Source organism: Papio anubis, chromosome 12, assembly GCF_008728515.1.
Source record: "Papio anubis isolate 15944 chromosome 12, Panubis1.0, whole genome shotgun sequence".
NCBI lineage: Eukaryota > Metazoa > Chordata > Mammalia > Primates > Cercopithecidae > Papio > Papio anubis.
In genome coordinates this window covers 74,002,934-74,030,802 of record NC_044987.1, presented here as the reverse complement: position 1 = coordinate 74,030,802, position 27,869 = coordinate 74,002,934, and the positions used below count along the sequence as shown (strand labels likewise).

The following is a 27,869-nucleotide window of genomic DNA, read 5'->3' as shown; positions in this document are numbered from 1 at the left end:
ATATGACATGAGGGTAAGTCAAAATGAAACAGCAATTTCAAAATGCCTTACTTTTGGAAAACCTATAGAAACATATGCCCATGTGAAAATCTTCCTCTCAAAGACTTGAAAGGATTTTATGTAAGTGACAAACCTGGAGCTTAAATTTAATTAGCTTAATGATAAATCCCCCAAATCCCTGACACTCTGAACCTCTTTTCTTCACTGTCTCTTCATCATGCCAACCACTAAACACAGGTACTTCCTATGTCCTTGTCTTTCTCCTTGTCTTTCTCCTAAAAACCTACATAATGTATTTCCCAAAGTCACTGTGTCCTTAATTGTTTTAATCATATCTACACTTTTTTTTTTCAGTCTCATCCATTCCCAAGCTTCACCTATGACCTTCTAAGCAAATAATCCTCCCTCTAGAATCTAGTAACTAGACTATCAATTCCACAAGCAAGGGAAATGCTAGTCTTGTGGTCTGCATGAATTCCAGGGCCTCAATCTCAAAGGACATATATTAGGCCATCAATAAAATATACTGAGTAACTTCTAGAGTATAACTCTAGCCTTATTGTCTCTTTCCAAGCTCCAAATCTAACATTTTAAATTGCCCACTGGTTTTTTCCACCTAGATAACGTCTGCCCCCTTCCCAAGTAATAGACAAATTCCCATAATACCTGGGAGTACTTTGAACTTTATTTTAACCCTCAGTGATATATTTTAAACCCTTATTAGATAATTTTCATTGTAACTGTTCAGAAAACTAAAGCACAATGAAATCATAGGACTTATGACAAATCCAGATTATTCCACCTTTAATTGCACGAACTTCTCTCTCTAAAACAAATATGTGGGACGCATGCAGTGGCTCAGGGCTGTAATCCCAGCACTTTGGGAGGCCGAGGAGGGTGGATCACCTGAGGTCAGGAGTTCGAGACCAGCCTGGCCAGCATGGCGAAACCTCGTCTCTACTAAAAATACAAAAATTAGCCAGGCGTGGTGGTGGGCACCTGTAATCTCAGCTACTGGGGAAGCTAAGGCAGGAGAATCGCTTGAACCCAGGAGGCAGAGGTTGCAGTGAGCCAAGATCATGCCACCGCACTGCAACCTAGGTGACAGAGGAAAACTCTGTCTCAAAACAAACAACAACAACAACAAACAAATATGTGGCTGATAAGCCACACAGATTTAGCTGTAATAACTTATCTGGAATCACACACAGTGACCTACACAAAGACACCAAAATTAGAAATAAAAAGTGAATGGCCGAGTGCTACTTATCAAAAATGAACAAATAAACTACTTTCGAGAAATAAAATATACGCAAGACTAAATGTCAATAACAAATATGTCTATACACATATCTTAAAGTTTACACATAGAATGTACTCAGACAATACAGAGTACACACACATTCAGTCATGTAGCCCTCTCCACTGAAAGGCCTCATTGTAAACACACTACTAAACAAGAGTTCCCAAGCAAATAGGACAAAGTGCTGACATAAGTGTCAGCACTATACAAAGATACTGACGTATGTCTATTTGCTTTCAGTTGCTAGGATTCAGTGTGTCCATTTTTCTCTAAGCTTGAAAACATGCAACTCTGATGTTCTGCAGATTCCATAGTTAAACAAAGACTGATGACTGCTTGATATACAAAAAAATATTTCAAATTCATATCTCTAATTTCCTGAAAATGCTCATGTTCTCTGAGAGAGAGAGAGAGAAAGAGGAAGAAAGAAAGAAAAAATTTTAATTCAATTTCAATAAAATTAAATGAAAAGGGAAACTACATACTTTCACGTATCACAGAAATAAAATTCTGAGTGCAGCTTTAAAAGAAAGTATCTCCTATGTTTTCAGAACCTTTCTGAATCTATACAATGAAAAGCATATATTTTGATTATTCAAAAAAAGAAATTACATGTTGATGAGCAAATTCCTAATAGGAGTTCCAATTAGCATCCATTTCACCTCTTGAATTATAATCTTATAATTATATGCTAATCAATTAGATATTGACAAATAAACAGAACTGTATGTCATCCATATGATCTGTGAGAGAAAAGGTGACAAAAGATCTGATAGGCAAATAAAACAAAAACAGTGGTAAACTCCAAGACTATTTTTGTAGCTGCATAAACTATGATCTTATCTAGAATTATGGGTCAGTTGGAGAGTTCCCCTGGGAACTTTCCATCTGCTCTTGGTACAGCCCAGGTATAATGCATAAAATGGGCTTAAAATACCCTTGGGTGACAGAAAAACCAATCAAATTTCCAGTAAAGTCTTCATAAGTTTAATGCTTAATATTAAATAAACATAGTTCTATTGTCTCCCCAGTAGCATTAGCAGTTTGCTTCATGTTTCCCACTGGCTTTCAACCACTTAAATATTTCTCAGCTTTTAATAATACATACTTTAGAAAAAAGCTTCCACACTGTATTGTAAGATTCAAATAATTCAAATCAATTCAATATAACATTATAAATTTACTATAAATTTGTTTTTAAGTAGACATTTAGGAAGTCACAATTTAATAATTTTTCTGCCTTTATATATCTTCCCTACCTGATAAATTAATATTCTTCACAAATCAGAACTTGTAGCAAGCAGCATTCTAAATGTCTATTATCTTAATTTTTGTTCAAATTGTTTGGGTAATGCATTCTAATATCTCCGAGTAACACAGGGATAGTTAGAAGGCATTTTACTCAAATTTAATAAAACTGTATTACCAAAAGGAATAAATATAACTAACATAATACACTTGCATTTTTACTATAGAAATTATTTTAATAAAAGAATGGCTGGGCGCAGTGGCTCATGTCTGTAATCCCAGCACTTTGGGAGGCCAAGGTGGGGGGATCATGAGGTCAGGAGATCCAGACCATCCTGGCTAAATGGTGAAACACCATCTCTACTAAAAATACAAAAAATTAGCCAGGCATGGTGGCGGGCACCTGTAGTGCCAGCTACTCAGGAGGCTGAGGGAGGAGAATGGCATGAACCCAGGAAGCGGAGCCTGCAGTAAGCTAAGATCACACCACTGCACTCCGGCCTGGGCGACAGAGCAAGACTGTCTTTAAAAAAACAAAAAAAGAATGATATTCAGTTTGTTAACTGAATAATAAAAGTGGCTTATATTTAAGTTAAGTAGATGGTAAGGTATTTTAAAATTTAAAGTAAGTATAAAGCCAATTCAGTCTTTACCTTCTTCTTTAAATTTTAATCACTCATCAAAAAAAAAAGCCAGATGTTTTCCTGCCATTTAAAATGTCTCAGGTTAAAATAACTTATCCCCAAATAAAACACTTTCCTTCTGTGTCTTAAAAGTTGACCAATATTTCAACAGTCTGAAATTAATTCAGGGACCTAAGTAAGTTCTACTTTCCCTGTTATTATTTTTTTAAAGTATAGTTTAAGCACTAAAAATTACATAACTTGTATTACAAAGGTTACAAAATACAGTAGATGCCCACAATCAACTATCCTTTAAGGATGGAATTAAACATTTGTCATTAGCACATAAGGGTTGAAAATATAGACTCAGATAAAAGTATAAGAGATTTGTAGAATTCTAATGGAAGACTTGTGTCTTTGTCAGATAGGAAGAATGTAAAAAAAAAAAAAATTTAAATTTAAAAAAAATCTAAAACCCAGGCAGAATTATATCAGGCAATGAAAAGATTGGTTGAAGAAGTTACGTACAAACTTAGAATTAGATAAAGAATTTCTTTTACCTGTACAAAACTAAAGAACTTCATCATTTAAATCATGAAGATTGGAAGTAGATATTGGTGAAAGTCTAACCTCATCTCTAGGATATGGACTTATTTCAGCAACCAAAAAAGGGCTTACCTGTCCACCTGTGGCACAGGTAGAATCTCACTGGCTAGAGGCAGCCCCAGGTCCTGTTTCACAGCCAAAACTCCATGACCAATGAGAAACTTCAAGTCATTTGGAATGATAACCAAAACTTACTTGAGTTTTCAACTTTGGTATGCTTACTGTGATACCATAAATTATCAAGGATGATATAAAAATTAACTCACAAAAATATGAGGCCAGGTGCAGTGGCTCGCGCCTATAATCCCAGCAATTTGGGAGGCCAAGGTGCGTGGATCACCTGAGGTCAGGAGTTCAAGACCAGCCTAGCCAACATGGTGAAACCCTGTCTCTACTAAAAATACAAAAATTATCTGGGCATGGTGGTGCATGTCTCTAATCCCAGCTACTTGGGAAGCTGAGGCAGAAAAAGCGCTTGAATCCAGGAGGTGGAGGTTTCAGGGAGCTGAGACTGTGCCACTACACTCCAGCCCGGGTAACAGAGCAAGACTCTGTCTTTAAAAAAAAAAAAAAAAAAAAAGATGAGAAAAATGTTCCGTTAGTGATTAATTGTCTTCCAAGACTAGAAAGATTTAAAGTTAAATAAGGAAATAATGAATAAATCAAATACATAGTAGGTTTGAGGAGGATATAGAACATTCATATCACATTCTGGGGCAGGGGGAGTCTTGCTATAGATTGGTACAACTACTTTCATGTTGTGGGAAGTCAGGGACCCCGAATGGAGGGACCAGCTGAAGCCGTGGCAGAGGAACATAAATTGTGAAGATTTCATTTTAATATGGACATATATCAGTTCCCAAAATTAACACTTTTATAATTTCTTACACCTGTCTTTACTGCAATCTCTGAACATGAAATGTGAAGATTTCATTTTAATATGGACATTTATCAGTTCCCAAAATTAATACTTTTAAAATTTCTTACACCTGTCTTAATCTTGTCGTCTTCGTAAGCTGAGGATGTACATCACCTCAGGGACCACTACCGTGTTAACTGTACAAATTGACTGTAAAACATGTGTGTTTGAACAATATGAAATCAGTGTACCTTGAAAAAGAACAAAATAACAGCGATTTTAGGGAACAAGGGAAGACAACCATAAGGTCTGACTGCCTGCGGGGTTGGGCAGAATAGCGCCATATTTTTTTTTTCTTGCAGAGAGCCTATAAATGGACGTGCAAGTAGGGAAGATATCACTAAATTATTTTCCTAGCAAGGAATATTAATAATGAAGACCCTAGGAAAGGAATGCATCCCTGGTGGGAGGTCTACAAATGCCACTCTGGGAGTGTCTGTCTTATGCAATTGAGGTAAGGACTGAAATATACCCTGGTCTCCTGCAGTACCCTCAGGCTTACTAGGGTGGGGAAAAAATCCCACCCTGGTGAATTTGAGGTCAGATCAGTTCTCCACTTGAACCCTGTTTTCTGTTAGGATGTTTATCAAGATAATATATGCACAGCTGAACACAGACCCTTATCAGTACTTCTGAATTTGCCCTTGTCCTGCTTCCTCAGAAGCATGTGATCTTTGTTCTCCTTTTTGCCCTTTGTAGCATGTGATCTTGTGACCTACTCCCTGTTCTTGCACCCCCTCACCTTTTGAAATCCTTAATAAAACTTGCTGGCTTTAAGCCTCAGGTAGGCATCACAGTCCTACTGATATGTGATGTCACCCCCGGAGGCCCAGCTGTAAAATTCCTCTCTTTGTATTCTTTCTCTTTATTTCTCAGCTGGCCAACACTTATGGAAAATACAAAGAACCTACATTGAAATATTGGGGGCGGGTTCCCCCAATACTTTCAAACTTTGAAAAACAATGTGGCATTTTCTAGCAAAACTGAAGACTGACATAATCTACAGCCTAGTAAAACTATCCAGGATAAGTACCACAAATAAAATCTCATATCTAGGCACCAAATATATGCAGAGAATTGAAATCATACAAAGTATGTTCTCTGATCATAGTGAAATTGAACCAGAAATAGGTAACAAAAAGATGGCAGAAATACTTCAAACACTTAGAAATTAAATAATTTCTAAATAAGCCAGCATTCAAAGGGAAGTTTAATGAGAAATCAGAAGATAGTCTGAACCAAATAAAAACTAAAATGCAATGTGTATCAGAATTTATGGCACACAGCATAGTGCTTAGAGGGAAACTCAAAGAATCTAATGCTTATATTAGAAAAGAAGAAAAATCTAAAATAAATCATCTAAGTTTTCATCTTAACAAATTAGGAAAAGAAGAACAAAATAAACCTAAAGCAAGCAGAAGAAAAAGAAATAATGATCAGCTCAGACATCAATAAGAAGGAAAACAGAAAAACAATGGAGAAAATTAATGAAATCAAATCTCATTCTTTGAAAATATTTAAAAATTGACAAACTTCAAACAAAACTGATAGAGAAAAAAAAGATATGCATAAATTACCAGTAACAAGAATAAAAGAGGAATATCACTATATACTCCACAGATATTAAAAGGATAATAAAACAACACTACAAATAACACTTTACACATAAATTCAGTAACTTAGATGAAATGAATCAATTACTTGAAAAATTCAAACTACCAAAGCTCACCAATGATGAGCTAGATGTTCTGAATAATTCTATAACTATTAAATAAGTTGAACACATAGTTTCCAAAACAAAAGAAAAAGAAAAAAAAATTAGACCCAGATGGTTTCACTAGCAAATTCAACCCAACATTAAAAGAAAAAATCAGGCCAGGCACGGTGGCTCACGCCTGTAATCCCAGTACTCTGGGAGGCTGAGGTGGGCGGATCACCTGAGGTCGGGAGTTCAAGACCAGGCTGATCAACATGGAGAAACCCTGTTTCAACCAAAAATAGAAAAAAATTAGCCAGGCGTGGTGGTGCATGCCTGTAATCCCAGCTACTTGGGAGGCTGAGGCAGAAGAATCACTTGAACCTGGGAGGCAGAGGTTGTGGTGAGCTGACATCACACCATTGCACTCCAGCCTGGACAACAAGAGCCAAACTCCATCTCCAAAAAAAAAAAAAAAAAATCAATAATACGTATCAATAAAAGAAAAATATAAAAAAAGAAGAAATAAAACCAGGTCTACACACTCTTTTCTGAAAATAGAGGAGGGAACACTTCCCAATTCATTTTGACAGTCACCATTATTACCTCAATACAAAAAACAGTATTAAAAACTACAGGCCTATGTCCATTATGAACATAACAATGACAAAAATCCTTAATAAAATATCAACAAATCAAATCCAGCAATGTATAAGAATATGCCACAATGAAGTGGGATTTATACAAGGAATGCAAAGCTGTTCAATATTTTTTAAATCAACCAATGTAATCCATCATATTAACAGTCTAAAAACAAACCCACGTGATCATATTGATGCAAAAAAAGGCATTTGACAGCATTCAACATTCATTAATGATAAAAACTCTCAGCAAACTAAGAACTGAAAGGAACTTCCCCAACATAATAAAGGGCATCTACACAAAAGCTACAGTCAACATCATATTTAACAGTTTCCTACTAGATTGGAACCAAGGAAAAAATATAATATCACATCTCACTTATTCATCATGGTACTGGAAGTCCTAGCCAGTGCAATAAAGCAGGAAAATAACAAATAAAAGGTATACAGATTAGAAAGAAAGAAATCAAACTGTCCTATTGACAGACAACGTTATCATTTACAGTTGACCCTTGAAAACAGGTTTGAATTGCACAGGTCCACTTATATGTGTATTTTCCTCTGCCTCTGCCACCCCTGAGACAGAAAGACTAACTGTTCCTCTTCCTCCACCTCCCCAGCCTACTCAATGTGAAGACAGTGAGGATGAAGACCTTTATGATAATACACTTCCATGTATTAAACAGTAAACATATTTTCTCTTCCTTGTGATTCTCTTAATAACATTTTCTTTTCTCTAGCTTACTTTATTGTAAAAATATAGTATATAATATATATAACATAAAAATACATGCTAATTAACTGTTTATGTTGTTGGTGAGACTTCCAGTCAACAGCAGGCTATCAGTAGTTAGGTTTGGGGGAGTCAAAAGTTATATGTAGATTTTCAACTGCTTCAGGCATCAGCACCCCTAACTTCCACCTTGCCACATTATTCTAGGGTCAACTGTACATAGAAAAATCTCAAGAAATCTACGAAAAATGCTCCTAGAACTAATAAGTGAATTCAGCAGCATCACAGAATACAAAGCCAACACATAAAACTCAATCATATTTCTATATACTACTAGCAAAGAGCAACAGGAAACCAATTCTTTTTAAATACCATTTACAACAGCTCTAAGAAATAAAATACAGACAGTCCTCAACCTATGATGGTAAAACTTACAATTTTTCAGCTTTACAATGTGTATTAGTCTGTTCTCATGCTGCTAATAAAGACATACCTGAGACTGGGTAATTTATAAAGGAAAGAGGCTTAATTAATTGACTCACAGTTCCACATGGCGGGGAAGTCCTCACACTCATGGCAGAAGGCAAAGGAGTAGCAAAGTCATGTCATACATGGTGGCAGGCAAGAGAGAACTTGTTCAGGGAAACTCCCCCTTATAAAACCATCCCATCTCATGAGACTTATTCACTATTACGAGAACAGCATAGGAAAGACCCTCCCCCATGATTCAATTACTTCCCACTGGGTCCCTCCTATGACACATGGGAATTGTGGGAGCCACATTCAAGATGAGATTTGGGTGGGAACACAGCCAAACCATATCACAGTGGTACAAAAGCAATATACAGTCGGTATGCTCCTTGACTTACAATGAGGTTTTGTCCAGATAAATGCACTGTAAGTTGAAAATATCACAATTTCAAAGTGTGTTTTCAACGGATAAAAATATTAAGTCAAAAATGTGCTTTTCACTAGTTTGAAAATATTAAGTCAAAAGTGTGCTTTTCACTGGTGAAAATACCATAAATTGAAAGCCTGATTTTGACTGGTGAGAATATTATAAGCCAAAAATATGTTTTTGACTTACAATATTTTCAACTTACGATGGGTTTAACTGGATACATAACCCCATCATCATAAGTTGAGGAGGATCTGTACTTACATGTAAATTGAACAAAAAGTGAACAGGGTTTATATACTAAAAATTACAAAACACTGATGAATAAAATCAAAGGAGACCTAAGTAAATAAAGAGATACATCATGTCCATGGATTGGAAGAGTCAACAGTAAAAACGTCCATTCTTTTTTTTTTTTCCAACTCATTTCTATTTTTATTTTACCAATAATTTTAAAACCAGTTTGTTTAGTAAAGTTATACTTAAGTCACATGAACTTGAAAAGTACTTAGACTTATTTAACTTATGAGTACTCTTCTACCTATATGTCAATTTGGTAGACAGAACATGTAACAATAAGTGTACATACAAATAAACATATCTAGACATGTATATACACACATAAATGAAGATTCAATAGTTTTACCTTGGAACTCTAGCCATGAGATAGCAATACAAACTTGCCAGTTTTACTTTTGTTTGCCCCAATAGTTAATCCAATGAAGGCAGTGAACCAAAATTTCAGGTAAAGCAGTTTCCATGGCAGTTTAATTTTTAAAGGTCAAACCTCCCCAGACTCCAAAGAACACTGGGGCCAAACAGCACCAAAGGAGAGCATCACATACTAACCAGGCCCAACGCTGCTTGGAACAGCAGCATCAAAGCCTAGATACATGCAACTCCATCTCACTTTCCCATTCAACAGCACACTTGATTCCAAACAATACTGGGGCCAAACAGTATTGCAACTGTGAGATAAAATTCTAAGGAGAGCTTAGTACTAGGCCTTAGGACCTCTGCCAAGGGTGTTCCCTTCAGAGAGGTTGAGGTCTGAAGGATCCCCTGGGGCATCCCTCTTTGGGGTCCAGTCTTTGGACCCCAAAGAGGGTCCAAACTTTGGAGTATCAGACGTCTCTGACCTCAGGTGAGCACCAGTGCTGCTTTGCATGTTTTCCCTCCAGAGGCAATGGCCTACTATGAGCCTTCCTTTGGTTCCTAGGTGTAATCCCTGACTTTCAGAATCCTTATAATTTGATAAGGCCCGTGCTTCCTGTTCCACTACAGTGATGGAGCAAAGGAGGAGCATTTGGTTCCACTCTAGTGGAACAGCATGCTTCCTGTTCCACTAGAGTGCAAAGTGGACTTTGCTCCATTCCGTGAACTGTAATGTTAGGAACTGGAGGCTAGGTGGGTTTCTTTTCTCCTTAGCCAGTCGAGTAGAGTAAGGGAAAATTTTAGTATAAGAAAAGAAGGTTTAAGTTGCCTGAAACACATGTGAGCTGGCCCTGAGCTGCTCCACATGTAGGGATCAGGGACCACAACCGGAAAAGACAGAAAAGAGTCCTTCAGAGTGACCCCAGCCAGAAATCTGCAGTTGCCTGTGTTTAGGTGCTGCCCACCAAGGGTCTCAAGTGAAGGAGAGATTCCTCTGCATGGAGCAGAAAGGAAAAGGAAAAAAAAAATATCCCAAACTTACTTTACATCCTGACTGACTTGCCAAAATGTGTTACCAGTGGAGGGTGTCTAGGTTCTTGGTGTCTTGAACAAAGAATTGGACAAAACGCACAAACAAAGTAAGAAAAGAATGAAGCAACAAAAGTGGAGATTTATTGAAAATGAAAGTACACTCCACAGAGTGGGAGTGGGCCCAAGCATAGAGGCTCAAGAGCCTAAAAATGTCAATTCTACCCAAATTGATTCTACTAATTTAATGCGATTATAATGAAAATCCCAGCCAAATTTTTCATAGATATAAACAAGCTGATTTTAAAATGTTTATGCAAAGGCCAAACAATTTTGAAAAAAAAGATAAGAAGATTCACACTACACAATTTTCTAGTAATCAAGACAGTGTGATATTGGAAGAGGGAATGACACATTGATCAATGTGACAGAATCAATAACCCAGAAATAAATCCACACAAATATAGCAAATTAATTCTTGACAAAGGTGCCAAAGCCATTCGATAAACAAATGAGAGTCTACAACAAATGATGTTAGAATTTAAAATTCTGCATGTAGGAAAAAATAAACCTAAACTTAACACTTTATACAAAAATCAACTCAAAATGGATCACAGGTCTTAAGGTAAAACATAAAGCTATTAAACTTTTTTATAAGATTTATAAGAAAACATAAGAAAAAATATGCATGTCCTGTGGTTTAAAAGTTCTTAAATATTACATCAAAAGAACTTATAAAATAAAAAACTGAAACGGAACTTCATTAAAATTAAAATCTTCGGTTCTTTGAAAGACACTGTTCATAGAATGAAGAAACAAGCTACAAACTGGAAGAAAATATTTACAAATCACAAACCCAACAAAAGACTTATATCCACTTAACCAAAGATGATATATAATGAAAATAAACCCATATAAAACAGATGCTCAAAATCATTATCCATTAAAGAAATGCAAATTTAAATTATAATGCAATACCACTACACACGTAGAATGACTAAAATAACAAATACTAACAATACCAAGTGCTGGTCAGGATGTGGAACTACTACATACATACACATTTCATACATTGCTGGTAAAACTGCAAAATGGCATGAACACTCTGGAAAACAGTGGCAATTTCTTATAAAGTTAAACACACACTTAACAAATGACCCAGCAATCCCACTCTCAGGTATTACACTAGAGGAATAAAAACTAATGTTCACACAAAAACTTGTACATGAATGTTTACAGCAGTTCTATTCCTAATCAACACAACTGGAAAAAAAACTAAATATTCTTCAAACAATGAATGGATAGGCCAGGCGCAGTGGTTCATGCCTGTAATCCCAGCACTTTGGGAAGCTAAGACAGGTGGGAAGCTAAGACAACTTGAGGTCAGTTCAAAAGTAGCCCGGCCAAGAGGACAAAACTCCGTCTCTACTAAAAATACAAAAATCAGCCAGGCATGGTGGTGCATGACTGTAATCCCAGCTACTCCAGAGGCTGTGGCATGAGAATCACTAGAACCTGGGAGGCAGAGGTTGCAGTGAGCCGAGATCATGTCACTGCACTCACTGAAGCCTGGGCAACAGACCAAAACTCTGTCCTCCCCTCCTGAAAAAAAAGGATGAATGAATGGATAAACAGGTAAATCCAACCAACAGACTACTACTTAACAATAAAAAAGAATAAACTGGTTCATGCAACATCTTGGATGAATCTCAAAGGCATTATGCTAAATAAAAGAAGCCAGTCTCAAAAGGTTACATGCTGTGTGACTTCACTTATGACATCAAAAAAATAAAACTACAGTGAAGGAAAAGAGACTAGTAGTTACCAGGGATTAGTGAGAGAAGGAAGGCGCAACTACAAAGGGATAGAAAGCACAAAGGAATTTTTGGAAGCAATGACACAACTCTATATCCTGAATGCTGTAGAGGATATACAAAATCTATACTCATGGTAAAATTCATAGAACCATACACCAAAAAATACCTATTTTACTTGTTAATTTTTTATTTTAAATTTAAAAAAATAAAAGGTAAATACGTAAGATTCAAGGGAAAGGTTAAGTGAGAATATGTTTACAATTCAGTGCTTTGAACAACATCTAAAACATAGAAAGGTATCATTACATATATGCAAGTTATTTTTACTAAGTAATCTGGAAAGGCTACCTAACCTTATGCCATGAGCCCCTATCAAACCCTGGATTACTTCCTCAATCCTCAGAGAGTGGTTTGGCTTGAGAATGAAAGAAATAAGCTTCATTTCCTTTATTCTGAGGAACTCAAAATGTATTCTGAAAATGACACCACCAGAAAACTCTAAAATACAAGGCAAGTGCCATCTTACTCATTATAGGTTCTATACCTGGTTTTCATTTTTTTTAGAATATAAATCAGAAAAAGCTAAAAACTAAGGCTAGCATCCTATATGTAAACCAACAACTATACTATCAATTTATTTTAGACAAGTCTTTTTAACAAAACGGTGCTGGAACAACTGGTTATCTACACGGAAAAAGCAAACTTTGACCCCCTGCCTTACTCCATACCCAAAAAATTACTTCAAGTTAGATCATATACCATAAAACTTCTAGAAGAAAACAGAGTATCTTAGAGATGCTTAAGCAATAATTTCTCAAGGTATTAAAAAAAGCACTAAATGTAAAGGAAAAAAATTAGTGCATTAGACTTCAACAAAATTAAAATGTCTGCTTATCAGAAGACATTTGGAAAATGAAGAGGTAAGCAACAGATTGAGAGAAAATATTCATAACACATACATATGGCAAAGGACTTACATCCATAATATAGTGACATGCCACATAACAAACTTTCAGTGGTAGCTGTCATGACATTGTGATGTAATTACTTTTTTATAAAGTAATTGTAAAACTCAAAAGCCTAAGTGTTCAGTGTTTATAAAGTCCATAATAGTGTACAGTAATGTCCTAGACCTTCCATTCACTCACCTCTCACTCACTGACTCACCAAAAGCAATTTCCAGTCCTGCAAGCTCCATTCATGGTAAGTGCCCTATACAGGTGTACATATTTTTACCGTACTTTTTCTACGTTCAAATACGTTTAGATATACAAATACTTAGCATTGTGTTACAACTGCCTACAGCATTCAGTACAGTAACATGCTATACAGGTTTGTATCTTAGAAGCAATAGGCTACAACATATAGCCTAGGCGTGGAGTAAGCAACGCATGACTGTCTGAAACAACTACAAACCAGTAATTTTTTGAAAATCAACAATCCAATTTTAAAATTAGCAAAAGACTTGAACACTTCACAAAAGATACATAAATGGTCAATAAGAACATAAAAAGGCATTCAATATCACGGGTACTATATGGCTAAATAAAAGAATGGCAACATCAAATGTTGGTGAGGATGTAGAGCAACTGGAACTTTCATATATTGCTGGTAGGATTGTAAATGGTACAACCACTTTGAAAAAGTATATGTCAGTTTCTTTTAATGTTAAATACATATCTACTCTGACTTAACAATTTCACTCTTAGGTATTTACCCAACAGAAATGAAAACATGTCTCCACAAAAAAGACTTGCACAAGAATGCTCAGAGCAGCCTAATTCATAAGCCAAAAACTGGAAACCTAAATATTCATCAACATAAGAATGTACAAACAAATTGTGACAGAATAATAAATAAATTGTGATCTACTCATAAAATATATTCATTCAGAGAACACATTCATTGAATATATTCATATGATTGATATACAAAACAATATGAATGAATTACAGGACAGTATATGGAGTGAAAGATGCTCAACACAAAAGAATGCATACTGTATAATTCCATTTGAAGAGGTTAAAAAACAGGTAAAAGAAATCTATGGTAATAGAAATCAGTAAGTGGCTATCTCTGAGGAGCTGGATGGAACTGACTGGAAAGAAGCTCAAGGAAAGATTCCATATCTTGTTTTGGTTCATGATTACATAAGTGTATATAATCATCAAAACTTGAACTCAACATTTAGGCCCATGCATTTTATTATATGTAAATTATCTGAATTTTTTTAAAAATAAGCAAAAAATAAAATGAACAACAATATTAACAAGAAAGAAAAAATACTTAATCAAGATTATAAAGGAACGACCCCAAAGATTATGTCTTCTCTTAAGAAATAGAGAAATAGGTGCTAATTTACTATCTAACGGAAAAAAAGGTTACCTCTCTTTAGGAAACAGTCCCGAAAACAGAAACACAGACTTAAGGCCTAAACGGTTCTAAAGCACCTTTTCATCCTCAAGTCCAACTCTGAGAACTTCAGTTCTACCTGATGAAGAATTATATTAACCTAATATGTGATAATATTAGGTTACACTGTATTATACATTAGGTTACATTATATATCCATATCCTTTATACCTGCCATGAGGGCGACCAGCCCACCATTTCTACAAGCCCTTTGGTGAGCAAGACTTGTTTCTTTATAAAAATAATTTAAAAATTAGTAGTCCTGCCTTACCTAAAGTAAGAATTTTCAAGACTCATACATACTCTCTTTCATTTGAACATAACTTCATTTTTAATAAAAATACAAATAAAAGCTTTTCTTAGAATATTAATAAAATCAGTTTTCCATCCCAGTTGAAATCAGGATCAAGATGCCTCTCCCTAAGTATAAGTGCTATATAGAAGTTCAGTATTTTTCCTATGGCAGTAAGAAGCAGAAATTAACTAATTTTTACCCTCATATTCACTTTAAGTAGTTCAAATAACAGCAACTACAGTAGATTGTTAGCTGAAAATCGAAGTTAGTAAAGTTTTAGTTGGGGGTGGTAGGAGAAGGAGGAGGCAGCAAATCATTTACAAACGGCGCCAAAGCAGGACCCGAAGCCTAAATTCCAGGAGGTTGAGTGAGTGCTGTGCTTTCACGAGCCTCTTCTTCAAGTAACAAAGTGTGTAAAGGTTGCCAAAAAAGACAAACAAGTGAAATACTTTATACATTACAGTTGTTGGAATTAAAATTGGGATGAGTGGGTTCCGGAGAGCAGAGTACTCAAATACGAGGATACCACTTTGCAGAAACAGTGAGAACTTCAAAAAGCCAATCGAGAGCAGTATGCAGAGGAGAAGATGAGAGGGACTGCCCCAGGAAAGAAGACATCTGGTCTCCAACAGAAAAATGTTGAAGTGAAAACAAAAAAGAACAAACAGAAAACCCCTGGAAATGGAGATGGTGGCAGTACCAGTGAGACTCCTCAGCCTCCTCGGAAGAAAAGGGCCCGGGTAGATCCTACTGTTGAAAATGAGGAAACATTCATGAACGGAGTTGAAGTTAAAGTAAAGATTCCTGAAGAGCTAAAACCATGGCTTGTTGATGACTGGGGACTTAATTACCAGGCAAAAACAGCTCTTTTAACTTTCTGCCAAGAAGAATGTGGACTCTATTCTTGAGGATTATGCAAATTACAAGAAATTTCGTGGAAATGCAGATAATAAGGAGCATATGGTTAATGAAGTTGTGGCAGGGATATTCCCTTCTTAGTAGGTTTTCCTAAACTATATACAAACTACATTGATTATTTGTGTAAAGTATGGGAAGGTATTTTTTTAATTCCATCTCAAATCTAGCTTACCTTATTGTAGTTACGTAATTTAACTGTGCCATTTGTAATAGCTATAGAAAGCCCTGTGTTCAGATAGAAGTTTCATTCATCCACTTAATAGCAATGTATTAAGTGCAAAGTTAATAAAAGTGCTATAATGCTACCTAAAATAATAAGAAAAGGGATAAGACATTGTCCTTGTGCTTAAGAAACTCAGAATCTAATGAGGAAGCCAATTATATACCTAACTAAAATATAATATAAAGATAATTTAACAGTAGTATCTGGTAAACACTATAAAATATATATACACACACATACATATATACATATATATTTATACATATATATATTTTTTTCAAGACAAGGTCTCACTCTGTCACCCAGGCTGGAGTACAGTGCCACAATCACAGCTCACTGCAGCCTTGAATTCCTGGGCTCAAGTGAGCCTCCCACCTCAGCTCCCTGAGTAGCTAGGAACACAGGCACACACTACCATGCCTGGCTAATTTTTTAATTTTTTGTAGAGACAGAGTCTTGCTATGTTACCCAAACTGGTCTCAAACTCCTGGCCTCATGCAATCCTCCCATCTCGGCTTCCCAAAGACCTAGGATTACAGGGATGAGCCACTATGCCTGGCCTATAAATTATTTTTTAAAGGACATTCTATCCAGGGATGAATGGGGAGAAAGTCATCTGAGATAGTCCAAGTCACTATTATGTCTCACTTGGATAACTGCAACAGCCTCCTATCTTCCTGCTTCCACTCTAGCTATTCCATCGATAGCCCATAAACAAGCAAGAATAATCTTTTTTAAACATAAATTATACCATAAAATTGTCTCATGACTTGCCATTAGAATGCAATTGGAATGAAATGTAAATGTTAACAAGGTGTATAAGGCCTGATGTGATCCACACTGTTCTTACCACTCCTACCACTCTCTAGCCACCCAGTTTCCTTTCTAACAAGCACGCCAAGATCTTTCCCACCACAGGGCCTTTGCTACTTCTTCTGCCTAGAATGTGCTTCCCTCAGCATGACCAGCTCCTTCTCAACATTTATATGCTGGTTAAAATGTCACCTCTTCAGAGAGGCTTTCCCTTTCTACCATACCTAAAGCACCACTTCCACCTCCACCATCCAAAGCCCTAGTATCCCTTTGTACTATTACTCTGTTTTATTTTTTCATGCATCACAGTACTTAAAACTACCTGAAAACTATTTCACTGTGTTTTTATTTTTCTATTTCCCTCTGCTAAAATTTCTTAAAGCTCCATTAAGGCAGGAGACTGATGTGTCTTGTTCACTGTACTAATCACAGTATCCAGGGCAATATTTGTATGTGCTCAATAAATATTGTTAAATATGCTGGGCATGGTGGTGTGCACTTGTAGTACCAACTACTCAGGAGACTGAGGCAAGAGTATCACCTAGCCCAGGAGTTTGCGCCCAGCCTGGGGAACATGGTGAGACTCTGTCTCTGGAAAAAAAAATTACACATATCATTAAACAAAGAAAGATGACATGTAAGCTGGATTGTTGGAAGGTAGTTAGGAAGAGAAATTGTCAAGAGGAACAGACAGAGATGTGGAAAAGGAAATCAAACACATTTTCTCTTACCTAGAACTTTGATTTTCACAAATTTTTTAGGATAAAGTAATACACTATTATGGTTGGAAGATATCCTAAAGCTTTTATCTAATTTTCTCATTTTGAGACATTAATACTTTAAAACATCTCCCTGATGTTTTCCTGAAAACTTCCCTTGGTATGTAAATCACTATCTCATGAGCTAACCTATTCTAAGTCAAGAAACTCTATAATTATTAAAAGATTTTCTCATATTAATCCCAAATCTGTTTGCCTGTTACTTATACACATTACTCCTGATTCTGATATTAGAGGTTCTCATGAAGATAAGTTTAATCCCTGTTTCATGGGGCAGACTTTCAAATATTCAAAGACATCTATAATACCCTCCTAAATTAAAAAACAAAAAATAGGTAACATTTATTAACAATATCTGCTAGGCTCTGGGCTATATACTTTATGTGAATTACTCAATCCTCACAACTACTGTAAAATAAAATGATTATGATTGTACCTATTTTGAAAATGAGAAAATTAAGTCCGTATTAGATAACTTGCCTAAGGTCATCAAGCTGGAAAGTGCTGGAGTCAGAAATTAAACACAGATGGTCCAAATCCAGAACCTATATTCTTAACTGTAAGCCCCACTCTCTAAATGACTCCTGATCTTTGTACTATTTGCACTAGGTCACTATGTGTAAATCACCCAGATAACCATGCTAAGGCACAAAACTCGACCAACTGTCTTCCACCTAATGATGAAGGCACTATTGATTCTCAGGTATTTATAAAAATATTCATAATGTAAGACTTAATAATAAATAAGAGGATATGCAATTTATGTTGCATATATATCTTTTTAGATTAATCTTTATAGATTAACATTTGTCTACAAATACTAACCTATGTTTTCTTTTTATGCCTATTTTTCTTCATTAAGTACATTCTACTTCATTAAGTACACACTCCAAACTATCTGATATATTTTCCATTTTCTCAACATACTCTTTATTTCAATACTCCTCTACCTTTTGTTTACTTGATTCTTCCTAAAAGGACCTTCCTCCAATACTGCAGATACTGTGTCCTTAAAAAAATGGTAGTGCTATCGGAAGGACAGAAAACCAAACACTGCATATTCTCACTCACAGGTGGGAACTGAACAATGAGAACACTTGGACACAGGGTGAAGAACATCACACACTGGGGCCTGTCATGGGGTGGAGGGGAGGGAGGGATAGCGTTAGGAGGAATACCTAATGTAAAAGACAAGTTAATGGGTGCAGCACACCAACATGGCACATGTATACATATGTAACAACCTGCACGTTGTGCACTTGTACCCTAGAACTTAAAATATAATTTAAAAAAAAAAGGTAGTGCTATGAATATTTCATTTGCCTGTCCAGATCCATTCTTCATTCTTCTCCACCCTGTTCAGTGCCCCAGGAGCCTCTGTTTATATCCAAAGCCCACCTTGCCCTCTGTCTTTGGGGTGGAGTCAACCAATGGAAGACAAGAGCAGAAGACAGAAAGACAGGAAGTGAGCCTGGAGTAGTTACTCTCCCCTAATCTCCCACCCACATCCACCCCTGCTCCCATGTAAAATCACCTCTGGTTAGTGATGCTTCTCTGCTACCAGAGCCACAGCTTCTGTCAAGTGAACCTCTATACAGCTACTATCTGCGTCTTAACAGCTCCGTATTCTGCCCTTGTATGTCTAAAGGTGATAATGGCTATCTGTTGTTGCTCATCAGATACTCATACCATGTTCTCTTAACACTTCCCACTCTTTTATAAATCATTCCTTCATAAACTCTCCCTACTTTAGCCATTTGAGTGTGTCATCTATTTTCATTAGGACACTCACTTTTATAGCATCATTCTTTTCCTAGGCCTTCTCTGTACTTTTTAAATATATCCTTTATATTTCTTTTCTTGTACTAAACTCCAAGTTTCTTGATGGTAAGGTATATTTTATTCATTTTTTAATCTCTAAAATAATTAATTTTGCCGATAGTAGGTACTATGATATGTTTCAAGAATAAATGGAATGTTTCAAGAATAGAAAAAAATAAAACTTTTTAAAATCAAAAGAATACTTCATGACTCAAGACAATCATACGAAACTTAAACTTCAGTTTCCATGAAAGTTCAAAAACAGGCAAAAATAATCTATTAGGATAAAGGTCAGAACTGTGGACATCTTAGAGACAGGCTATTAAATGGGAGAGACCATAAGGAAGCCAACTAGGGTATGAAAATGTTCTACTTTTTTATCTGAGTGGTAATTACAGAGATGTATACATAGGTAAAAATGTGTTAAGCTATATACTTGTTTTGTTCACTTTACAGTATGTACCGTACACCTCATTTAAAAAGAGAAGAAAAACATCTGTATTTAGGTGTTCACGTTGAAACAATATGGCTAACACCTCATTTATCTAGAAGTCCTTTATAAAAACAAACAAAAAAAGCTCTCTATGGAATCAAAACAGATATTACAAAGTCCATATACTGTATCCACGAGAAAGACTTCTAGGACTTTTCATCCTTACTTTTACAGTGAATTCCAATTAGCTTGGTTAACCAGTGTCCTGACCTACCATTGATAAACAGTAATTAATTGGGAAAGGGGAGATAAAGATTGGTAACATCTAGCAACAGGAGCAAGCAAAATAACTGTTAAAGAGAAGATAAAGGCTGGGCGCCGTAGCTCACGCCTGTAATCCCAGCACTTGGGGAGACCGAGGCGAGTGGATTACAAGGTCAGGAGTTTGAGATCAGCCTGGCTATCACAGTGAAACCCTGTCTCTACTAAAAATACAAAAAAATTAGGTGAGTATGGTGGCACACACCTTTAGCCCCAGCTTCTCGGGAGGCTGAGGCAGGAGAATCGCTTGAACCAGGGAGGCGGAGGTTGCAGTGAGCCGAGACCATGCCATTGCACTCCAGCCTGGGTGACAGAGTGAGACTCTGTCTCAAAAAAAAACATAAAAATGTAAGAAACATCATTTAGTATATGGCAAACAGACTTTACAAGCCAGTTAGACATCCATATATCATGGCACAGTAAGACAGTGTTAAAAGTGGCAACCTTGCCTGCAGGAGTGAGATACAGGTGGGCATGGTGGAGGCAGATGGTCAGGAGAGTCCCCAGGAGCAGGAAGCCTTGTGCAAGAATGGACGGCAACAGCCAAGGCTTAATATGTGGTCTCAGTCCGAGACAAACAGGCTTCCAAAACAATTCTACTGGTTGGATCGCTGGCTTTTCATCCTTTTTGACATAGTGTTGTTTATTTTTGGGTTGCCTTTTGCCAAGACCGGTGTGCTGATATCTAAACTAATAAGCTGGTTTCTGGAATGAATTCTGAAAATGACTACAAATTATTGAATAAAGAAGACAGACAGGATTGTGCTGCAGAAAAATTTCATACCTCTAAGGGACCTTCCTTTCATTGTATACTTTCTGTTCATTTGGAGAACTATTAAATGAGTAGGATATCATCCATTCGCAGCTAAGTTCTTAAAACTAGACCCTTTGATTCCTGTTTAAAATTTTTTTTCAAACATTTGATGGCTTTACAGAGGCTGATGACAAATGTATTTGTACTTAAAAGTTTAGTGTATTCATTAAAAAATATGGTAATGTCTTTCCTTTAACATTTTAAGGGTTGACCAGGGTTTAACATAATGCAAATAATATGATGAATAATAAGGTGAGGTATTTATAAATTCAAAAGTAAATTACTCAAAAGTGAAGAAAGGATTTTGAGAGAAAGAACAAGGTGTCCTTAGATTGTATAGAGGCTATAACACAAAAGATACGCAAAAAATGTAGGCCCACAATATATTTCTTGGCTCCAAGTACCAATTAAATGTTGAGTTTAAGTAGGACTCTGTTACAAAAAGATGTGTCATGGTCAAAGGGTTGATACTGTCTCAGAAAAAGTAGATAATATCCAATATTGGAAAGCTAGCATGCATGTCCTCTTACCTGGATGTCTCCCCCTTTCTTCCTCTTAAATTCTTGAGCCCCCTGAAATAGGACTGTATGCTTCAAACCTTTCTTTTTTTTAACTCTTGCATTAATTAAGCTTTTGGCCAAAATGTATTTATTTTTATAATGTCTGAAACTTATTTAAATACTTCAGCAAAGTCACTGTGATATTTACCCATTCAATAGCTATTTGAGCTTTTACTATTGACCAGGCATTATTTTGGACATGGCAGTAAACAAAACAGACAAAAATTCTTATCTTCAGGGTGCTTATATTCTCCTTTCTTGTTATTTAAATGTAAACATGTGATTTAACAAGAATTTATATTCCACGGGTGATCAGCTAGCATATAATCAGAAAGGCCACACTCCCAAAGCAGCTATTATAAGCACTTCAGAAGCTATTCCTATTAGCCCTAAAGACTAATGTAAGGCATATTAGAAATATAAGAAATATTAGAAAGAATACTATAAGGAATATTCTAGTATTAGAATATTAGAAGGGGCCGGGCATAGTGGCTCATGCCTGCAATCCCAGCACTCTGGGAGGCCAAGGCGGGCAGATAACTTGAGCTCAGGAGTTCAAGACCAGCATGGGCAACATGGCAAAACCTCTTCTCTACAAAATACAAAAAAAAAAATTAGCCAGGAATGGCAGCATGTGCCTATAGCCCCAGCTACTCCAGAGGCTGAGGTGGGCGGATCGCTTGAGCCTGGGAGGCAGAGGTTGCAGTGACACAAGATCACGCCACTGCACTCCAGCCTGGGCAACATGGCAAGTCCCATCTCAAAAAGAAAAAAAAAAAAAAAAAGAATATTAGAAGCAATAATATAAGGAATATTAGAAATAGGCTCTTGTCATTGAAATTAGTGGCATTCAATATGTGTGAACTCTTCTAAATATTTTGGGGATATTCCCCTCCCTTATAAACAGGGCATAAGATCTTGTAAACTCTACATTCTCTGTCTTCCAGAATGGCTCTTAGGGTTACAGCCAAGTCTGGAATTAATTTTGGAGGATTTTAATTGCTTAATGCTGACTATAAAGCTAACAATTACGCCTTCAGGGTATTGTTGCATCTGCCTAAAGAGAACCTTTTATGGAATGTGTGGGTGAACTATTTGGGGGAACACAGAACTGGGAGATCACTCAGTTTACCAAGCAGATTGTATGAACTGCTTCTGCAGTGCTTGTTAATAATTTTGTCAAATATATGTTTACTAATTTTTAAAATGACAACCCTTACTTATCAGAGAAATATATTATTTTCATCAAGATCTATTCAGGGTAAGCAGAAATAGGGATAAACATAATAGAAATAGTCACAGCAAAAATGTGTTTAAATTAAAAAGATATTACTTGTAAAAAGATAAACTTCAGTTACCTTACAAAAATGCACTTGATGAGAACACATGAACACGTAGAGAGGAACAACACACACTGGGGCCTACCAGAGTGGGAGGAGGAAGAGGATGAGGAAAAATAACTAATGGGTACTAGGCTTAATACCTGGGTGGTGAAATAATCTGTACAACAAACTCCCATGACACAAGTTTACCTATGCAAACCTGCAAATGTACCCCTGAACTTAAAGACAAGTTTTTTTTAAAAAAAATCACATTTCCAGAGTTTGCTAAATAATTATGACTAGTATTTTACTACTATCTTCTTCCTCGGTGAACTATTAAAATTAGTAAATTTATGTTAAAAATGAAGTTCTCCCTAGAAATCAAAAGTGCAATCTAAGCACTGAAAATGTTCTATCAACACTCGTTAACTGAGAACCATTCAAACATCTAGGAATTTTTAACTCTGCAAGTCATATTTGAAAAAGTAATGTCAAAATTGTTTATAACCCTACTGCACCACTATGATCTCACCTCAAATTATCATTCCATGTCCCTCCTTTTGTTTTAGAGGTAACTCCTGCACACAATGTCCTGCATTAGTTTCCATTCTCCCAACTTGCAAAACTCTTCCAAGCTTCACCTATAAACTGAGGCATTCACCTAAAGTAAGCTTCCCCTGCTGAAGAAGATTTTTGCTGGGTTTTGTGACATCAAGAACTTATTCCTTAGGCATCCTGTTCTTCAAGTTACTTTCAGTGATGAAATTATGAGTATTATGTATCATCTAGGAAAAAAAAGGCCTGTGAAGTGATAAAGAAAACAGTATTTAATCCAATAATTCAACTCAATAAACTATTTGATACATACCAAGCACCAGGGTTACAAAAATAAATCAGATACTGTCCCTGCATTTAAAGGACATAAAATGTAGAAACAGGAAAGGCCTATCAACCCAAATATGACAGAGAGTATTAAGTGCAACAATAAAGGCACTGAAATAAGTGACTCAATTTTGTTGAGAGAAAGAAACAAATGAAGAAAGGCAGAATCTAGGCTCAGTTTTTAAATTATGTACATTCCATGCAACTATATAGACACTATAGTTACAAGAAAGGTGGCATGCAGGGCCGGGCGCAGTGGCTCATACCTGTAATCCCAATACTTTGGGAGGCCGAGGCAGGCGGACCACGAGGTCGGGAGTTCGAGACCAGCCTGGCCAACATGGCAAAACCCCTGTCTCTACTAAAAATACAAAAATTAGCTGGGAGTGGTGGCATGTGCCTGTAATCTCAGCTACTTGGGAGGGTGAGGCAGGAGAATCCTTGAACCCAGGAGGCGGAGGTTGGAGTGAGGCGAGATAGTGCCATTGCACTACTCCAGCTTAGGCGACAAGAGCAGGACTCCATCTCAAAAAAAAAAAAGTGACAAGCAAAAAATTAAAATATCTGTTGTCTAAAAGATGTCAGAATTTCAAATAGCTTTTTCTATTATCGTGTTGACAGAGGCAATGCCTTTTTCTCAATCCTATGGCTTCTATGAAGAACTGTCACTAAATAGTTTTTGACTCTCTCTACCCTCCACTTATTTATCCCCTAGAAGGAGGATAGTGATACCTGACTGGTAAGTTACCTGTCAGGAGGATAGTGATACCTGACTGGTAAGTTACCTGACTGGTAAGATACCTGACTGGTAAGTTTAGACTAATGAATCATGTAAGCATAATTCTACCCCTTGCTTTTTGCTCTTGGAAGCCTACCCACTAGATGGAAGCAGAAGTTCTCCAATGCTTCTCTATGGCTAGGCTCTCCAGGTAAATAGGGGAAATGTTCCTGGTCCTATTCTGCTAATGACCAGGTAAGTCTGTTTAACTCAGGGGTTCGGTATTACAAAGCAAAACTATCTACAGAATAAGCCATGCCTTCCAATAACAGTTTTATCAGGAATATAGATGGTATTCTGATATCTCATCTGTCACTCTCTTCTCAAAATTTGGGCAGGGAATTTGGGTGTTATTTTTTGAGACCTTTCAAACACTACAATATTAATTGCACTGTCTTTTTTATTATTTAAAATAAAATCTTCACTTTTTATCTTACATTAAACTCCTAAGAGCAATGGCATTATATGATTCTTCTTCATAGCCCTTATAGCTCCTAGCAGAATGCCCAGTAATGTTGCTGAAGAAATGAATTTTCAGATATTAAAGTTATTTCTATATGGTGTTTATTTTTACAACAAAACCAAACAAAAAATGACTTACATAATGATAAACACTGGTATTTAGTAATGCGTATGTAGGTATGTTCCTCTAAAGAAAAATATTTTCCCATATATTAGTAAAAATTCCTATCCATATTTATTTTTGTCTGCTTTGAACCATCACCATCTAACTGGTAGAAGCTCTTCAGGAGACTTTTTCTGAAAAGTGGAATAAAATGTTACACTGAAGCAGTAAAGCAAAGTGACTAATACTGACTGGAGTGAGGAAGAGGGTTGGAAGAGTCACTTTTTTACACACAGTTTCTCTTCTTTCTGTTTCCGTATCTTTTATCTCCCTCTTACCATTCCTGGGGAGGTGCTGCATAGTTATCAACATGCTTAACAGACAGTGTGTGAAGGAAGAATTACGGGTAAAGACATTTGTTTGACTTCCCAGTGTACTCCCAACTCCAAAGTGACAAACTGGAACAAAAAGCTTATGGGACAGTAAATTATGATTGTAGCAGCTGACACATTTTGTTTCTGGAAGACCAAAGGTTCTTAATCTTTAACTCTGAAACTTCCAAATTACCGCCCTTTTAATCACTTTTTAAGTTACTCCTTGTATCTTTTCTTTGTTGTCCTAAATACTGACCACTGGTTGAAAGAATTTCCCCTATATAATCCCTTATGGAAAGGATTTGCTTTTTTGCTTAATACCAGTTCCAAGAGAAGTATTGAGACAATAAAAAAGGATTGTCTCATAGACCTAAATTTCAATTAGTTTTACCATTGATTTAGAGAAACTTGGCATAAACTTAAATAATTCAAGGATGAGAATTTCAAATATTAATAATAACAGCCATAACAACTAACCTGTTGAAAAACTTGCCAGGTGCCAGACACTGTTCCAAGAACTTACAGGTTATTAACTTATTTAATCCTCACAACATTTCATATCACATTTATTTCACATCAATAAGATAGATACTGTTATTACCCCTAATTTATACACAGAGAAACTGGGGGACAGAGAAGTTAAATAACTTGTCCAACATTCTGTAAGTAGCAGAGATGACATTTAAACTCAAGTAGTCTAGCTTTACCACTGTGCAATAGTTGACTATTAATGAAAATACCAAAGACAGTAGGAAATTGGGATTCATCTCTACCCACAGTTCTTTTCTTCACTCAAGGTTAACATGGAAATATTGTAAGAAATGACAATAAGTATAACTATAATAACAGATATCCATTGTGAACTCCAAAATGTAAATGATAAATACAAAACAGAAATGCTTAGTTCTTACACTCAGGGAGTTTACATCCCATTTAGAGATGTGAAAGAGGTATCAACCATTCACATGTGAAAACTGGAACATACATTAATCAATAAAGTCAAGCTCTTTATCATTTCTCCCAAACCAGCTCATCTTTCAGTGTTCACTACATTAGCTAACGACACCACTAAACTTTCAGTCACTAAGACTTTAAGCATCTTCATACCTCCTTTTTCCCTATCACCAGGGCTTTTCCACTCCCACTGTTCTCAGTCTCTCAAACGAAGGATTATAAACAGGCTCCCTGCTCCCAATATTTTCACTCTCCAATCTACTTTTCCCATTGTCAAAAATCTCTCTAAACTAAATAAAGCAAATGTCTCTTCTCTTCTGAAAATCTTCCAACATCTTCCACTGAATAAATCAAAAAGTTTAGGATGGCATTCAATATCTTCCATACATTACTCTCAACCAATCTTTCAGTATTTTCCAGTAACATTCCCACACTAACTCTACACTCCTTACTTTACTAGCTTTCCATTCTGATTTCTACAACAAAGTCATGAACTTTACCAGATGGTTTACCAGTCTCAACGCCTGTCTCTACTTAATCAAGTCTTATATAATATGTCCTTCAAATGCCTCCTCTATAAAGACACTCCCTCGAAAAATTGATCACTCTTTGGCCTTCCACAATGAGGTGCTCTGACTGGAACACAGCAATTACACAATTGTGTCTCACAGTGAGCCAATCTGCACATCTGAGTCTACTAGATATAAACTCCCTAGGGATAGAACCATATCTTACTGATCTTTATATTCCCCCACAGCACCTAGCACACTGAGGTGCTCAAAAAAGGGAGCTAATAACTGAAAGGTTAATTAAGACAGTATAAGAAAAGTATATTAATGTGATAGGAATGAATTAAAGGTATAAATAATATACAAAAGCAATGCTTTCTACTGTAGGTGAATTTGGAAATAGTTATCAATTATATGTGTGTACATATGTGTATGTATATATGTAGACATAGACATTTATGTTATTAGGTATCTCCAATTATAAATTTTATCTTCTTGGTGAATTCAGTCTTTTATAGTTACATAATGATCATCTTTTTCTCTAGCAAAGTGTTTTCCCAGTTTTTCTGATATTAATATTTTACCAGTTTTATTATAGTGTCTTGTGTCCTTTTTCCATTCTTTTATTTTCAACCTTGATAAATTCTTATGTTTGCAAAGAGTATACAGTCAGAAAATCCAAGTGGACAATCTTTATATTCTTTTCACAAAAGTTTTTGCTTCTATATTTATTGTAATTCGTGGTGGTATCTAGATTTATTTCTATTATCTTTTTACATGCTTTAAGTATTTGTCCTGTTTGCTAGGTTTCCTTTTTTGACCTCCTTTTTTCTCTTACATTACTTATTTGTTCTCCTGTTTTCCCTCAATTCTTTTGTCACATCTATTTGTTTGGAAGCCATTCACACAATATCTATTATTTCAGCAGT

General features: G+C 36.1%; 1 protein-coding gene and 1 pseudogene across 3 annotated transcripts in view; one reads left to right on the top strand and one right to left on the bottom strand.

Annotated features, from left to right (window-relative positions):
- The window catches only part of PDE3B (phosphodiesterase 3B), a 215,091-nt gene that overhangs the window by 173,552 nt on the left and 13,670 nt on the right, over positions 1 to 27,869 (bottom strand). The gene's annotated exons all lie outside the window — the stretch shown is intronic.
- Positions 15,346 to 15,873, top strand: LOC103877648 (annotated as a pseudogene).